General features: G+C 37.4%; 1 long non-coding RNA gene across 1 annotated transcript; it reads left to right on the forward strand.

Annotated features, from left to right (window-relative positions):
• Positions 1-503: 503 nt before the first annotated feature.
• On the forward strand, positions 504-1,491 carry LOC124171019. Its single transcript, XR_006867626.1, has 2 exons — positions 504-543; positions 1,184-1,491. It is a non-coding gene; the product is annotated as an uncharacterized LOC124171019 (long non-coding RNA).
• The last annotated feature ends 4,163 nt before the right edge of the window (positions 1,492-5,654 follow it).

Raw genomic sequence — 5,654 nt, forward strand, 5'->3', positions numbered from 1 at the left:
ATTCTGCCAGTCTAATCTAATGCGAAGATGGTGATCTTTCTGCCAACAGAGTCTTTCCCTGGACTCTTCCCTTCTTCAGCTTAAGAGCTGAAAAGCATTTATGCAAGAAATCCATGATGAAGACATAGTGCATCAGGCATAGAAGAGCATCCAGCACAACTATTCAAGATAAATAGATTAACAATAGGAATAATGCCTCAAATAATATAATCACAACAACGCAACGATTTACATACCTATGGAAGGATATTTGAAGTCCGCTCTTCTTAGCTTTGTTAGAGCTATTACCACAAGTAGCCACCGTACAACGCATTCTTTATGATGCTTTTACCACGCAAAAAGAGTAGTAAATCGGCAGTATTAGTCGGGGAGCGCAATATTCGTTGCTGAAGAAACTGAATTCCCATGCGGTTCATCCGTCGAAAATGGCCGGTGTCTGCCGTGACGTCACAGGACTTCGGCAAGGGAACTGAGACCACCTCTCCTTTACCACCTTGGGACTCAGTGAGCTCGAGCGGGCTTTCGAAGAAATAAGGAATGCGAGTATGTTTCGCTATAGTGCAATGTATAATTACTGCTTATACTTATTAGTTACTGCTGAATGTTTTGGAATCTTACGTGGTTTTCGTTTGGAGCTCACACATAGCCTTAGTAACAAGTCATCGCTTCGTTTTTCATTTAACTATGATGAGAAGCGCATGCCTCCTCAGTGATAATTTAAGTTTTGCTTTCTATAATTTGAATGGTTCACATTAATGCACCATATAAATAATAAGCCAAGTAAAGGAGAGTTTTTCATGTGCAATTATATTGTTATCAATTGCTATAGAATGTTACTAAAATTGAATGTCAATGCAATTCTATTGAAATGTCAACTATTTATGTTAGGGGTTCCACTTACCCCGGTGTTCCTTACGCAGTTAACGGGTATACATAAATATTTATAAAAAAATAACCTGTTTGTTGAGCACAGAATAGATACTTGTTAGGAAGTTGAGCCTAGCATTTTGTTCGCCACGTTGATGCATGCACATAAATATGAATGCGTTAGAGTGGGAGTGCATAAATATGCTTGCAAGATGCCATGTGTAAATGTAATAAATAGGTAGATTTCCTGCAGGATAGGTTCATAGCAAATGATATAACCTTGTTTTTATTACTAATATTCTATATTTATTTGCAGGGACAATGGAGAGAGTCTGGAGTCAGGATGACAACCTGAAAAGGGATATACCAACTAGACTAAAGCAAGTTATCACAAAGGCATTTGCCACCAAAAGTTGTGACATGGTTAAATACCAAAGGAAGAAGCTACTGAAAAGTAGCAAATAATACTTCACATGTCTATCCAGACTGATGATGGATGCAAATGCTACCAGCTAAGATATTGATTGTTCATTCCCTGTCAGCCTTTGTAATACTCGCATACCATTCACATCAATCCCCTGATCGACCCCAAACACCACGAACTTTGAAAGAATTTGAACACAATTGTAATATTGGTTTGTATGAGACATTTGAAGTGGTATTTGTTAACCAATTCGGTCCAAATTTTGATATTTTGTTAATAGTTACTTGCTCTTTCATTTGCTTGAAGTATATGCTACCAACTATGGTTTACTGTGTGCAAAAATAAAAGCATTCAAAATTAAATTAAATACTTTACATAATTGGAGATAATTCTTTAGGGCTTGAAATGTTCCAAACATAGTGGCTTTTTGCACACATCATACTACCATGTGGATTCTCTTCTTATCTTTTTCTCCAAGCACACTACACGTTTTGCCATCCTTTTACCTTTACTTTTTTGGTATCTGTACACTCCAAGGAATGCCTGGTGTTCATTATTGTAACATATCCTTCTTGTCCTTCCATTTGCAGTAATGTTATTACTGCAATATGATATGGCTTCACCTTTTTGGAGTTTTAATTCGTCTCTATCTTTAGGCATATTTTTGCATTTAGATCACTAAGTACAGTACATTAGTTCCTAAGGTGTGTAACTTGTGAAACAAATCTGGCGAATTATACCAATTATCAACATACAATTAATATCCTTTGTTTAGAAGATTATACGCGGCCATCAAATCCAATACTACCTTTGTATTAACAGGAATATTGTTTACTTCATCATTTCCAACATACATTTTAAAGTTATGTGTATAACCATAGCTGGAATTGCATAATTTGTGCAGTTTTACCCCAAATCTTGCCCTTTTTAACCTTTTGTATTGTTAAAGAGTAGCAAGCCTGTCAACATATTTATGTTATACAACGTAAAAATGTTTAATTTAGCATTAAATTCATATCAATGGAACAATTGTTTTTATTCATTCTGTTTTATTAGGGAATTACAGTCCCTATAGGGAATATCTATCCCTATAGGGAATAGGTGTCCCTATAGGGAATGGGTGTCTCTATAGGGAATGGTAGTCCCCATTGCCAATTCCCTATAAGGAATTTTAATGGGTATTTTCAATGGGGAATTACAGTCCCTATAGGGAATAACTGTCCCTATAGGGAATGGTAGTCCCCATTGCAAATTCCCTATAAGAAATTTTAATGGGTATTTTCAAAGGGGAATTTTTAACAGGGATTTTGCTAATTTGATTTTGAGTTAAGTCGTTTGTGACTCTCATCAGTCATGTTTCTTCTCTTTTTCAGGAGCATCTAACTTCCATGACTTCTTTCATTTGGAATATTTTTGTATGTGCTTCAACAGTTATTAATTTATTGATGTATGTTCACGTTTTAATAAATTGTGTCTTGAAAAATGTTGTGATCATTGCAGTTATAATAACTATTGTTGATCACAATCACCTATCCAGGGTGCACCCTTTATCTCCTATCATCCATGCAAAATTGTGGGAGACATCTGTTATGTGATCATCCACTGTTGGCTGGGTTGCGCAAGTTGTTAATTGACTGTATTTCATATGATTTGACAAGGGAATTTTAATGGATTGGGTAGGGGAAATGTATTCAGCCAAACAAGGGAGTTTCAGCCTGGCATACAAGGGAGTTTCAGCCTAGCTATCCAATGGAGTTTCAGTCTAGATGGTAGCCAAGGGAGTTTCAGTCTAGTTAGTGGCCAAGGGAGTTTCAGTGTAGCTAGCCAAGGGAGTTTCAGTTTAGTCAGCCAAGGGAGTTTCATTGGAGTAGCTTGAGTTCTTAATTGCACTGCCATCCCTCTCCCAAACTCCACTGGTTTGTTTCAATTTCAATGCAGTTTCAGCATAGAAGCAAGGCAGTGAGTTTCAAGGTTGTTCCAGCCCAGTTTCAGTCAAGTTGCAAAGGAGAAATTTTTACTTGAGTAGCGCTTGCCCCTCTGGATCAAAAAATGTATATGAAGTTACCCCCACCGTCACGTGAAGGCAACGCTGACCATCATAAGAACTTTTCATCCTCAGGAAATACGTGTCCTCCGATGATCATCTACCTTCTACAGAGGATCCCTAATAAAATAGTGCAAAAGGTTCCAAAAAATGGGGGATAGGGCGCAGTGACAATGGGTGGATGAGGTCAGAAATGTTTTTTAAATCTATTGGGAATGTTTTTCATCTTTATCTTTTGGAAAATAAAATCCCATTACCAGTAGTGTTGTTTGTAAATGGCCACAAAATCCATCTGCTATGCCACCGAAGTTTGCTATGCAAAGAATTTCAAATTATTCTAATTGCTCTGTACCAAAACTCCACAAAAATATTGCAACCCGCTCATGTGGCTGCCTTTAGGCCAATAAAGACTAAGTGGAAGAATGCCGTACTTGAATAGACTAAAAACCCTAACACCGATAAAAAAAATTATGTTCCCATTCTTTCAGCCATATTGAACAACATTGACTTGTCTAGAATAGTTAAGAATGGTTTCAGGGCATTAGGCCTATATCCATGGAATGCCAAGGCAATAGATTATTCTAAGTGCCTAGGAAAGCGTTCATCCAAAGTCAGTGTGAATATCTCAGTTTGTAAGATGAATCCACTTTCATAAGATGATTTTTCTTTGATGGTTGGGGAAGAGCAAAGTGAAAATTTTTAAAGTATTCAACAAAAATTTGGGAAAAGGAGAGGAATTCAGAGTTCTATGTAGATTGTGGGAGCGCTATCAAATTACAATGCAAATTGATGGAGAATGAGGAAGAAGGAACGTGTGAGAAAGTAATTGTACTTGTACATAACCAGCATAACACAGAAGAAACGACTACCCATAGATTTATGTAGAGACTGAGGTAGCATTATCTGAAATTCCTGGTGTGCCACACATACACAGGTCACACCTAACAGAGGGTCCACGCCACGATAATATCACTCTTTTTTGGCCTGAAACACGAAAAATAAAGGAAAAAAGAAGTACCGAAACGGTAACATTTGTACAAGACGTAAATTGACCCCAGAAAAATGGAAATAATGCCATGACAAGAATAAAATAAGAAACTCAAACAGAAAAGGAACTAAGAAAGGAGGAAAGGGAAGAGAAAAAACTGCAGAAGCAAGCAACAAAAAAAGACTTAAGAAGAAGAAAAGGCAATTAAATGACCATTCAAAAGAGAGCCAAAGAGAATTTTAAAGGCAGCTAAAACATTGATATTAGGAAATGAGCAGGAATAGCTACCATCCCAAAGTATTTTTAGTACAGCTTTACCACAAAAACAATAAGCGATTCTAAAGGAGTAAAAGAGTCCATCCAGCTCTGCGAGGGGTCCCAGGTTACCTAAGCGAGGTCCGACAGCCTTGCGAAGGTGTCAATTCGGGGGTGTGTGCTTGTGTCTGTGGTAGTCTCGTGGAAGTAATTCCCGTAAACTGCAACAGGAGGGCATTCTGGTGAAGTGTTTTTTGCTTATTCCTCTGACGAGTGGTGTCAAATTTTACGGACATTTGAGAACCCCCTTTTGAATCCTTTATATATTATAGAGGCTGTAGAGCTCATTTTCCCCGTTCACCAACTATCATCTATCATAAAAATAATGTCTAAAGTCTTCCGCCATTGAATCTCATCGTTCACTGGCATTGGAAGAAAAGTCGTACTCACACCTGTCAGTGGAAGGAATTTACCAATGGTATGTGTAACTCCACTGTGAGGCAAAAGAAGGTAGGAATTGAATGCAGCAGTTGCAAGAAGTTGTATCACCTAAATTGAGTCCCAAAAACACACCAAATGCATCTTCCAGATGATACTGTCTTTTATCTATTTGTTTGTCTCGAATGCTATGAGTTTCCAGAGGACAGTATACTTCCCAAAGTGATCTATAGATATTTTGAAGAGACAAAACAAATATTAATTTAAATACACAATTGTAAGATTTGTGAAGATCCAGACGAAATAGGTTATTTGATTAAGATTTACTGTCACCGACATTCACAGTTGCAGCGTAATTTTGCTTGAACGGGATTGTTTCGTAGCTCGCTGAATATGCCTTTCCATATAACCATACATGTCCTTGAACCATGTCCATTAAGTCCTTAACCATGAACATGTCCTTTAAGTTACCTACGTGCTTCACCAATAATTGTAATCACACATTGTAGAAATGAATCTCAGAAAGTAGCTTTCTGATGGCTATGGATTAGCGTATTTTTCCTCACAGTCACCGTAATGAATAATTTGCAGTCTTTTGTTATTATTTGGGTAAATGTGGTACGTAGCTAGTAGTCGGG

This window comes from Ischnura elegans, chromosome X, assembly GCF_921293095.1.
Source record: "Ischnura elegans chromosome X, ioIscEleg1.1, whole genome shotgun sequence".
NCBI classification, from domain to species: Eukaryota; Metazoa; Arthropoda; class Insecta; order Odonata; family Coenagrionidae; genus Ischnura; species Ischnura elegans.